General features: G+C 37.3%; 1 long non-coding RNA gene across 1 annotated transcript; it reads left to right on the top strand.

The window, feature by feature from the left end:
• Positions 1-537: 537 nt before the first annotated feature.
• LOC114281684 (uncharacterized) lies at positions 538-6,638 on the top strand. Its single transcript, XR_003635985.2, has 2 exons — positions 538-3,037; positions 5,921-6,638. It is a non-coding gene; the product is annotated as an uncharacterized LOC114281684 (long non-coding RNA).
• Positions 6,639-12,899: the final 6,261 nt, after the last annotated feature.

Here is a 12,899-nt window from a genome sequence, read left to right as displayed (position 1 = left end):
CTAATTGCTTCGTCATCGTAAAATTTTGACCTGCCGTTTGATTCTCGCCTTTGCTCTCACGTTGCTTTCATATATTCAACACATATCAGGAAAGAGAGAGACACATAAATCTAAAATTACCGTGAATTATATTTTAGACCATTTTGTCTTTTCAATTTTGATGGTATGTATATCATCTTGTGTTAGGGTGTGTATTGTGTTGTGTGAGTTGAGCTAAAAGAGTAATATTATAGTGTGTATGTTGAGAGAAAAATCAAAAATTCAAAACATTATTTATGTGAACTAAATGATGATATATACTGAGAAAATTAAAAGTGTGTAAATAAAATCACACTTTAAATTTAGTTAAAAATTACGTTTCATGGAGAAAAGTCGTGTGAGAATTTTGTATGTAACGTGAATTTTGCGTGTCTATGACATCTATGGCATCGGTTTTTTTACAACATTGTTATGGTATATGTACATGAAAACTAAAGACGAATGTTGAAAAAATGTCTCCAACTGTTTCCAACGGCACAATCGGTGATCAACGAGAATAGCAATCCTCAGAGGAGAAAGATCATCTTTCTCGGAGTACTAAGAAACTGAAAGCCCATGGGGGCAATGATGATGATAACATGGCAGAGCCTCCTCCAGCTTCTGAGGGTCCATTGGATGCCTTGAATACTCTCGAGGCCAACACAGAGGCTCGAAGCTTATCGAAGCCTCATACTTCGAAGTCCTTCAAGGAGGCACTAACAAACAGATGCTACGATGAGCGAGCTTTTGACGATGATCTTGATCGATTATCCACGGATGAAGATGAATCTGAACCAGAGAGCATGGAAGAGGAATTATGTCTGGATGAGCCAGATCTGGGCTTCCCTCGAATCAAACTTCCCAGAAATTTGCTGAATAAGATAAGAAGGCCGTGGAAAGACAGCTTCATTGTTAAACCGCTTGGGAGAAATATTGGCTACAAACTTTTAACTCTAAAAGTTAGGAAAATTTGGGACCTCCAAGGTGACTTTGAGGCAATTGATTTGGGATTAGGGTTCTTTCTTTTCAAATTCCAAATGAAAGATGATTACATGAAAGTCTTATCAGGGGGACTATGGATAATTTTGGATCACTACCTCACTGTACGTAAATGGTGCTATGATTTCAAGCCATCTCAAGCAAGAGAAGTCACCACTGCTATTTGGGTCAGATTTCCACAACTACCCATAGAATATTATAATGAGAGGGTGCTTTACCACATTGCCAAATCCATTGGCAAGCCCCTGAAAATTGGCATCAACACAGTAACGTGAACAAGAGGTAGGTTTGCTCGGGTTTGCATAGAAGTTGATTTAAGTCAACCTTTAACAGCCTATTTTGCTATTGGGAAATATTCTTATGGGATTGAATATGAACACTTTCACTCCTTTTGTTTTAATTGTGGCAGAGTGGGTCATCGGAGGGATCGTTGCAGCGCTGTTTCGGTGAATCCGTCCGGCGCCATTGCTCCGGTGGAGGTGCCTGCAAAAAAATTGACCGTTGAGAATGAGAAGAAGAGTAGGCCCAGCTGTAGTGAGAGTGGTAAGGCCCACTCATCAGACCCAATTTCGGATCAACCTACAGAGGGCTTTGGCCCATGGATGTTGGTTAGTCAGAGGAGCCCAGAATAGAACTATGCCAACAAGAAAGTGCCCAGATCAAAATCTAAAGACAAAGCCCATGGAAAGGGGCCAGGTAAGCAGTTTCATTATAACCAAGGGGCTATGAATGGAACTAAGTCTTCCAAGACAAACCAGATCACTCCAGATCTTCTAGCTGATGTCAGTTCAGTCCCTGCAAAAAGCACTGATGTGCATAACCCTTTCACAGCCTTGGCAGACACATATGTTATGATGGAAGGTCTAGCCTCAGAAAGTTTAGCTCTACCAGTAGCTCCATGTCCAGCTGCACCACCCTCACCCTTTACACCTTTGGTCCAAAAAGCACAGCCACATATGGCCACCACAAAAAAACCCCTTGACCCCACCCGTCTTTGCCTGTGACTATCCATTTATCAAACCCAGTGAGTTTACCCAGCTATGGAGACTCCATTGGAGAACCATCACAGAGTTAGGCTTGCATGATCTATCTTGCATTCGATCAAGAGAAAGAAGCCACTCACCTAGTAAGCACAAACTGGTGGATTGGCGAAGCTCGCCTCATAATCAAGAAAGAGGAGATGAACCACTATGGCATCCAAAACACCATAGTCAGAGTGAGTTCCCTGAACTCGGGTGTCTTTGATCGGATGAAAATCAGGAAGACTCTAGGCATTCCTGAATTTGCCTCTTTTCCTAATTTCCCAAATTCTGTCTCAATGAAGTTGCTCATATGGAACTGTCGTGATGCCGGCAACAAAGTTTTTAGAAGAACCATGAAGGAACTTGAGAAAAATCACAGACCTTCTATTATTGTTCTGATGAAAACAAAAATTGAGCTTAGTTCAATGGGTTCTTTTTTTAACAAATTGGGGTTCACTGCTTCTTCCCATGTAGACCTTGTTGGTAGGTGTGGGGGCATCTGGGTCCTTTGGGATCCTTTTAAAGCTACTGTAAAAGCCCTTGAGGTTAATGCCCAAGTTATTCATGCAAAAATTCAACGTGATAACCATGCAAATTGGGTCCTGTCAGTGGTTTATGCCATCCCCATTTCCAGAAATTGTGAACTGTTATGGGATAATCTTGAATCTGTTGCCGACAACATGAATCTGCCCTGGCTTGTGGCTGGAGATTTCAATGACATAGCTTCTCAGGGGAAAAACGTAGTCTCAGCCCAACCCTCTCTCATGCTCAAACTCGTAAGTTCAATGCCAGAATGAATAGGTGTAATCTGATGGATTTTGGGTGCTCTGGGCCCCAACTCACTTGGTCCAATGGAAGGCAAGGACTGGCTAACACATTGGAGAGACTAGACCGTGCTGTTTGCAATTTTGAATGGTGTATAGCTTTCACTGAAGGTGCAATTCGTAATTTACCAAGAACCTACTCTAACCACTCTCCTTTGATTGTGCTCACACAAGGTATGGACTCTCCTAACCCCTTAGCTAGACCTTTCAGATTGGAGGCCGCTTGGCTTACTGATATTACATTTAAATCTATTGTTGAAAACTCCTGGGCTACTAATAACGAATCTATTATTGATACTCTGAATTTGTTCACTAGAAATATTTCTGCTTGGAACAAAAATCATTTTGGCAATATTTTTTGAAAAAAAATGTGTCTTCTTGGACGTATTGAGGGCATCCAAAAAGCCCAATCCTTTGTTTATTCCCATAATCTATTCTTACTTGAAAAAGAACTTGTTAGGGACTATAACAATATTTTGTACCAAGAAGAGCTATTGTGGTTTCAAAAGTCTAGGGCTAACTGGATCACCATGGGTGAGAGGAATATGAGATATTTCCACGTCTCTACTATTGCTAAAAGGAGGAGGATGAGAGTGGTAACTCTGAAAAATTCTGAGAATGGGTGGATCACTGACCCCATTGACCTCAAAAACCATGTACACAACTATTTTTGTAACCTTTTTAAGAAAGGTACTAGTGACACTCTGAGTGTTGGCCCTAACCCTCTGCAGGCTAAAATTAGTTTGGATGATAACAGGTCCCTTTGTAAGCCTATTTCTGGTAAGGAGGTGTGGGATGCCATTAAGAGTGTTAAAGCTTTTAAAGCACCTGGTAGTGATGGTATTCCATCCCTCTTCTATCACAAGCACTGGGACATTGTTGGATCTTCTGTTTGTAAGTTTATACAAAATTGCTTTGCCAACAAACACATTCCTGATAGCATGAATAAAACTCTCCTCACCCTTATTCCTAAAGTTGCTAACCCTGAATCTATATCCCACTTCCACCCCATTAGCCTTTGCAATGTTCTCTACAAAACCCTCACCAGACCCCTTTTTGACCGATATTGTTGGACCTTTCCAAAGTAGCTTTATTCCTGGACACACCACTAGTGATAATGTTATCATTGCCCAGGAGATCCTCTACACTCTTAAAGGTAAGAAAGGCAATAAAGGTGATATGATTCTTAAAATTGATCTAGAAAAAGCCTATGATAACGTGTCTTGGGAATTTTTATATCAAACTTTAAATAATCTTGGTCTTAATGATCATTGGGTGGATCTCATCATGAATTGTGTCACAAATGTTTCTGCCTCCATTTTGTGGAATGGGGAAAAACTTAAGGAATTTTGTTTTGAGAAGGGGTTGAGATAGGGGATCCCTTATCCCCTTACCTCTTTGTGTTATGCATGGAAAGACTCTCTAATATGATCCTTGAGAAAGTCCATAACAAAGTATGGATAGGGGTAAAAGCATCTAACAGAGGCCCTATGTTTTCTCACCTTTTCTTTGCTGATGATCTATTTTTGTTTGGGAGAGCTGATAAAAAGATGTGTAACTTTGTTATGGGGGTGTTGAAGGAGTTTAGTGAGCTCTCGGGCCTTAAGGTGAGCCTCCATAAATCTAAGTTTTTTGTCTCGCCCAATGTGGGGATCCAGAAAGCAAGAGTTTTGAGTAATTGTTGTGGAATTTCCCTCACCCAAGATTTAGGTAAGTACTTGGCCATTCCCATGTTACATGGCAGATGTAATCGTGCTCATTTCAGTCATATAACTGAAAGGATTCAAAACAAGTTGTCTGGGTGGAAAGCTAATATGCTTTCTTTGGCTGGAAGGGCCACCTTAATTCAATCTGTCACTTCTGCCCTTCCTTTTTACACTATGCAAACTCTTGATCTCCCTATGAGTATATGCAGAGATATTGACAAACTCAATCGTAATTTTCTTTGGGGAGATTATGAAAATGGCAAAAAGTACATCTCATGAATTGGGATATGGTCTGTAATAGCAAGAAGATGGGAGGGCTTGGTATGAAAAAAGCTTACTTGTAGAACCTGGCCCTCCTATCAAAGTTCGGGTGGAGATTGTTATGCAATGATACTAGCCTTTGGGTGCAAGTCCTGAAGGAGAAATATCTCCGACATGAGTCTTTTATGAGCTATTCTTCTAAGAAAAGGTCTTCTCACACTTGGAGAGGCATCCTCAAAACAACAGATATCTTGAGGAAAGGTACTCAATGGGGAATGGGTGATAGTGCTACTATTTCCATCGGGTTTGACTGGTGGTGTGGAAAGGAAACTCTTGCTACTAAATTTCCAAACCACCAGCTTACCAATAACGGTACGGTGGATGTCCTTATGAATGAGGAGGGCAAATGTGATGTGAACCACATCCGGTCTCATATTCCTAGTAACGCTATTGCAAGTGTTTTAAAAATTCCTCTTCCCCAATTTGTTACCTTTCCTGATAGCCCTCACTGGAAGGGTGGTTTAGGAGGGTTTTCTACGACTGCTGCGTATAAAGCTGCTTCTGGGCAGCTTGAGTGTAATTAGGAGATTGTGTGGGTGTGGAAACTTAAAATACCTCACAAACTGAAAGGTTTCCTATGGTTGATTTGCCATGGGAGACTCTTAACCAATGCTATGAGAAAGAATAGAGGCATGGCTTTGAATGCTAATTGTCCCAGATGTAATTGGCATAATGAGGACATGGATCACCTTCTACGTGGTTGCATTGTTTCAAAAAACATATGGACCAATATTGCTGGTCTGTAGTGGGTGTCAACCATCAACCACCTTAATCTGGTTGACTGGATTAGGAAGGACTTGAAGTCTCATAAGAGGAGTGATCCCCATTGGTGCTGTGTTTTTTTTGTGACACTTTGGCAGATATGGAAAGATAGGAACAAGAAAGTTTTTGATAATATTGAAACTACTGTTTTGAATGCTTGCACCTGTATTCTTAATTATGTTGCAGAGATAAATCATGCTTTCTTATCTTCTATTGTCTATGCTCATAAACCTGCTGATGAGATTATTTGATACCCTTCTCTTGCAAGGAAAATCAAATTAAACACAGGTGGTTGTGCTCGGGGCGATCCAGGAGCAGGGGGGTTTGGAGGCCTCTTTCGCGATGAATATGGCATTTGGCTGTGCAGTTTTTTGGGAAGTTAGAGACATGCTTTAGCTTGGAAGCAGAAATGTGGGGCATCTACAGAGGTCTTACCATAGTGCTCGAGAAAGGTCTCGCCGAAGTTGTCATTGAGACTGACTCCATCATAGCCCAAGAAATGATCACAAACGGGCCTCCCCCAAACTGCCCGTATAGAGCCATTATGGAAGATGCTCGTCACCTGCTCCAGTGGTGCAATTGTTCCATCCAGTACATTGTGAGAGGCCAACCAATGTGCGGACAAGCTCGCCAACATGGGTGCAGATCAAGTGGAGTACTTGCTGGTTATGAAAGAACCTCCTCTAGAAGTTAGAAGCTTGATTATAGCAGATATGGTGGGCACAACGTTTTGGAGGCTCTAGCTTAGCTACCTCTCTTGTCTGTGTTTTTGTTGTTCTGGTTTTTTAATTTCCGATGTAACAGAAAAAAAAATGTACATGAAAATGGGGAGACTATTGTATATCAGTCACTCTTGTTCTTTCGGTGGGACCAACTCTAGGTTCTATTTTGATAACATGAATTGTTATTTTTAAGAGTGTTATGTAAAAAATTAAATTGCACAAAAATTGATAATATTTGATCAAATCATATTTTTATTCGAATAATGTCATATGTACTAATTAATATATTCATTAGTATACTAATAGATGATGTGGTATAATTTTAGAAGTTTTGGGTATTTATAATTTATATAATTGGTGGGATCAGTAATAATGGCATAATATTATTGGTACACTAGTGCGTACATTAATTGGTGTATGTAGCACTACCGTTTTTATTCAAGTTAACATTAAAATTCACATCTACCTTCCATTTTATTAGATACAAATGTTCTCTGATCAAAAGGTTACTAATATCCGATTAACTTAAGGTTCGTTTGGGGAGTGGGTTGGCTTTTTCGCTTTTTGGTTTTTTTAGCTATTTTAGCCCGGGGCTAAAAAGTCTGGTTTGGGAATGACTTTAGGCTTTTTTGGTTTTTTGTAAGAGAAATAATGTAATGATTATGGGTTGCATGTAATGTTTTGTCTTATTGAGTTAAAAAGTCTATTTTGTTTTTTGTGGCTAAAATAGCCAAAAAAGCCCTAACTTTTGCTTCCCAAACAAAGCCTTAATTTTTTACAAAAATATTGCATTTGACGGACTCTAAAAATTGAACGTTCGAATTATCGAGATAGGATCATTGAAAACACAACCGTGACTGTTGTACTAAAAAATAACAATCACCTAACATCCTATATATACCGATATTTATAATGTATATTATTTATGGTATATACACATTTATCAATGTGAGACGATTTCACACATTAGATTTTGCACTTGAATGTCTGCACTGAATTATTCTTTCACGACAATGAAAAGTGAATCATTTTATGGGTTTGATTTGCTGTAAATCATAAAATTTGTATATCTACATTGAATTGGATGTTGATTCGAATAATTGGAACGATGTACCATGTAAACATTCATAATAGATATCATGTACACCTTCGATTTGGATCTTAAAATATTTTGTGGTTTTTGAATGTAAATATCAACATTAAATCTGGATGCCCTACATCTACATTGAATCCGATGTTTGAAACATAATGTTGATGTTTGGTGTTCAAGGTTTGCTTTCTTTGTGACTTTTGTGTTGGCTTATTTTTAATAATTTTTTTTTAAAATTTTTTTAATAAAATTTAAAAGTTTCAAATTCTATTCAACAAGACGAAATGAAATGTAACATGCTTTCCTTCTAAAATCATGCAGCAGATTGGTTTTTAATTACACTTCCAAAACAGGTGATACGGTTTGAATGGGTTGTATTTGGTGTTTTCCTCTAATGGAGAGAGACATTCTCAATATGGGATTTGTGGGTAAAAAAGCACATAAAATTATATAATTATAACTAATCAAATTACGCTAATACTTTCCAAAACTAACATTCAACAGATAAACCAACTAAATGAAGAAAGGGTCTTGCCATGAGCCACTGGCCACAAAGCCACCAAACTTCCTCATGAAATGCGATTTTTCAAATGCGATTTTATATTGACTTGATTTATTGGTGTGTAAATGTGGATCGTGTTAATATGAAATTGCATATTCAATATATGATTTCGCCATGAAATCGTATTTTAAACTTGCGATTTTAAAAAATGAGTTAATTTAGTAAATAATTTAAAAAGTTGACTACTTACATAAATAATTTAATTTTTTGGAATATTCACAAAAAAAAAAATCTTCTTCAAATCCAACACCAAATAAATAGAAAGGCATTTAAACCAGTTTATTTTTTAAAACATTAGTATTATTTTTTGATTAAATATTCTATATTTTAAGACATAAAAATTGGATTTAGATTCTCTCAAGTTGGCCACTCAATTTGATAGAACATTTGGGCTTAGTGGGCCCATTGTAGGGCCAATTCAGTGATCTAAATCATTCAATTTTTAGACATTATTGAATAGAATATTCATATAAAAAATTAAAATGATCGGATATCGACTCAAATTGGGCTTTTACTGCGTCGGCTTAGGCCCATGCCTAGCCTTGAACTACATGTAAAGTCCATCAGGGAGAGATATGTCTTATGATTTTATCAGCAATAATCTATAAAGACAGATGTATTCCAAGAAATGTAGCAGATGTGAAACAAATAATAGGTCTCATATGTAGACCCTATATCATGTGGAACTTATCATTAATCTTTCATCTGTATTTCATTCAATGGAACACATCTGTATTGCTAGCAATGCCTCATTAATCTTTCATTTGTATTTCATGCAATGGAACACATCTGTGTTCCTAGCAATGCTCTATTATCAGTGGGGTTAAATTGATTAATTTTTGGAAAAGTTTCTAAATAAAGTAAAATTTTATTTTATTTTTAATATTTTTTCTTCCTATGTTAGATACTTGGGCTATAAATTTAAATTAGGGATAATTATGAAAAAAATATATCAGAATTTGAGTTTGTAACAAAATAAACTATGTGTTTTTAATTTATCAATTTAAACCTTAATATTGTAATTTGCTTTCAATCTAAATCATTAATGTATTTTCGTTAAATAAAATTGACGAAAAAATAGTAGTTTAGTTATTAAACTCAATGTAAGTATAAATAAAGAGTAATTCTATTTACATACTACAAAATCTCTCAATACACACCATTTCCATAATTTTTTGTATTACACTTACAGCCCTTTATCAAATTACCGTTTTGGACATAATTCTAAACTCTAGACTCTTTTGGGCACCACCACCTACCATTAGTCTTTGTCGCCTGCTTCCACTTCCGGCCAATGTCACTGAAACCCAGCCACTATAGTAACCTCCATAACTTCTCTACCTCGCTGGCGACCCTTTTCCCTTCGGCAAACCTGCTTTTCTCCATCGTGGATAAAGAGAGAGAAAGAGAAATCCTAAGGGTTTTCAGATCTAGATCTAGAGTTTGTAGGAGTTCGATCGTGCAAACCAGTTTCAAAGCTCCGATCTAGGATTTCAATCTCCGATTCGAAACTTCACTGTTGCAACTGTCTTTGATGAGAAGCTCCTTTCAAATGGGTGAGGGAAGATTACTGTGGAGGGGGGGTCGCAGTGTGTAACAACCCCACTCTATGATTAGCTACTAACCCTTAATTAGGAATGTCTAATACGTGTTTAATAAGTAATTATGAGGTAATTATGCATCTTATGAGTTATTTGTGTTTATATCTGTTTCTTGTAGGAATATCTGTCTGAATTTCTACTTTGGTATGAAAACTGAAGGCCTTGTCGGCATCCAAACCCAAAATCGACTAGATGTACGCGGTAGTTAGAATTTTTAGAGTATTATGGTAAGTTTAATTAGATTTTGATTCGGAAACAAATAATTAGAATAAACTAATTAGATTCAATTAGATATAAGCAAGCTTAATTAAACTTAAGTTAACTTAATCCAATCTATAAATATGTGACATAAGTTCTAGAACTCATCTTTCTTCATCATTTTGAGCCTCAAACCATAAGAGAGAGAGAGAGAGAGAGAGAGAGAGAGAGAGAGAGAGAGTATGTGTGAGGATAATAGTGTGATCAAAGAATAAGAAAGAAGGAATTGTAAGTGAATTGCGAAAATTGGTAACTTAAAGAATTAACAATCTAGAACCCAATTGAGGAGTAGAGTTAAGAATTCAACCCATGAATTAAGTGTATGAGTCATCAAGAATGTAATTCAGAAAGTTTAAGAGATTAAACAAGAGAATTGAGCTTTGAATGTAGAATTGGGAATCAATTCATGCATGCACACATAATTCATCCATTTTGAGTTTAATTTCCAATAACTTCTTACATGCGAGATCATATTTTGTTATATCATGAGAGCTTGCCATGATTTCAAATTTTAATACTTCGTCAGCTCATGATTTAAGGAGTTTGAACTCAAACATTGCATGCATGTTATATATATACAAGTTCAAGCTTAGTTTTGAAGAATTGGCATGTTTTTGGGCCTTATCATGATGTTATACAATTTTCTAAGTGTTTTCTTGAGTTTTGTCCCAAAAGAATGAGTTTTGATACTTTGAAGTTGAGGTTTGCAGCTTCAAGAACAATCTTGAAATTTTAGAGTTCGCAGGGTTCGCTCGAGCGATGAACTCTTCACTCAAGCGTACTTTGTGAGCTCTCTGAAGTTTTACAGACAGTGTAGTTGGCTCAAGCGACCAAAGCTTCACTTGAGTGAACTCACCTTTGTTAGGCTCATGGCTCGAGCGACCAAAAAGTTGGCTCGAGCCTAAAATGAGAGCTCCTAGAAATTTTGCAAACTAAGGGGTCTGCTCGAGCGAACTGTCTTGTTTTTCAAAATTTTGCTAAGTGTTTCAAAGTGTAAAATTGCATCCTCATTGTATCCTAGGCATTTTTAAGCCATGATTAAGCTATAATAATGAGGATAAGAATTAGAAACACACCTAGAAAGAAACCAATAAGTTAGAACGTTTACAGAGCGTGTGTTTCAATATGTATCTGTCACGTGTTTGTGTAGGCCACATGCTAGTATCCATCTTATTTGTCCAAGCTATTTTTCTGCTTCTGGAGCTATCTGTGAGTAACAACTCTATAAAACTATTTTGACTATAAATATTTTCTGACTGATAAGATATGATTTGTTTCTGAAATGTCATTTTGTGATTCATGAATGGATGTCCAAGTTTTTGAAATATACTCGTGGCATCCTTAGCATCATGTGAATTTGTCATGTGTTATCTGTTACCTGGTACCAAGGTTTTACGTGGATTCCATTCATGGAATTGATTATGCATAATCAACTATCTATTCTGGACGTAGGCCTTAATGACCATCTCAAGTGAATATGGGTCTTTATGACCAACTACTTTGCGCGTGGGTCTTAATGACCATCTCAAGTGAATATGCGTCTTTATGACCAATTACTCTGCACGTGGGTTTTTATGACCAATCTAATCTGTTAGCTATTGGATGTGCCATACATAACTGTTTACAAATTTGAATATGCATAAAAATCTGTTTCTGATCTGAATTCTAAATCTGTTATGGACATCATTCATAAAACATTTATTCTATTGTTATTCACTAGGCTTTAGCTCACTATTTATATTATATATGTAGGTGATCAGGCATGTGACCAGGCTTGAGACTTCGAGTCTAGATCTGTTCTGTCAATCCAACTACCGTGTCTCACATGGAGGTTGTGACACATTGTGTCCCCTCGAGGCATAGAGGTTAACATCATTGCAGGCCTTCCTCTACTCAATTTTGTGCGTCAAATTAGGTCTTTCCTAGGGTATGCAGGTTTTTACTGTAAGGTCATCAAAGACTTTAATAAAATATTCCGTCCTTTGTGTAGTTGACTTGCTAAGGACGCACTTTTTATCTTTGATGAGGTATGCTTGAAAGTCTTTGAAACACTGAGAGTGGCCCTTACTACCGCCCTAATCATGAAATCACCGGATTGGTCGCTTCCCTTTGAAATCATGTGTGATGCCTCAGATTATGCAGTTGGGGTTGTGTTGGGCCAAAGGGTCAATAGGGCACCCTATGCTATATACTGTGTTAGTCGTACTCTCTCGAATGCACAATTGAATTACACTACCGCCAAGAAAAGAGTTGCTAGTTGTGGTCTTTGCCTTAGATAAATTCTGGTCCTATCTTTTAGGTTCCAAGGTCATAGTCTTCACTGATCATGCCGCTTTGCAGTATTTATTATCAAAGAAAAAGACCAACCCTAGGCTGATTAGATGGATATTGTTGCTTTAAGAATTTGACTTAGAGATTCGAGATAAGAAATGATCTTAGAATATGGCGGCCAATCACTTCTCCCAAGTCCTTGTTGAGTATACTAGTGACCCTTTAATTTTGCATGATTCGTTTCCGGATAAACAACTTCTTACGATGTCATGAGCGAGCCCCCCGTGGTTGGCACATATTGTGAATTACTTGGCCATTGGGAAAATTCCTAAAAATTGGTCTAAGCAAGACAAAGACCAATTCTTTTTGCAGGTCAGGTATTATTTTTGGGAGGATCCAGAGTTGTTTAAATATTGCTTTGACCAAATGATCTGACAGTGTGTGCCGGAGAGTGAGGTGCATAGCATTCTTACATTTTGTTATTCTTCTGCCTGTGGCGGTCATTTTAGTGGGCATAAAATGGCAGCCAAGATTTTACAAAGCGGATTTTATTAGCACACCATTTTTAAAGATGCCTATCAATTTCAAAATTTGATGGGTTGTTACACACACCAAATATAAATACTAAACTATACCAGATTCTTTTAGAATAATGGCAAGTCTAGGTATCGATCCAAAGGGATAAATGAGAAATTAAACTAATTTAATTGCTAGATTCCTAAATTAATTTTGATTAAAAAGAT

This window comes from Camellia sinensis, chromosome 4, assembly GCF_055761805.1.
Source record: "Camellia sinensis isolate YWXY chromosome 4, ASM5576180v1, whole genome shotgun sequence".
Lineage (NCBI taxonomy): Eukaryota > Viridiplantae > Streptophyta > Magnoliopsida > Ericales > Theaceae > Camellia > Camellia sinensis.
The sequence above is the reverse complement of the archived record's forward strand: the minus strand, read 5'-3'. Positions and strand labels throughout refer to the sequence as shown.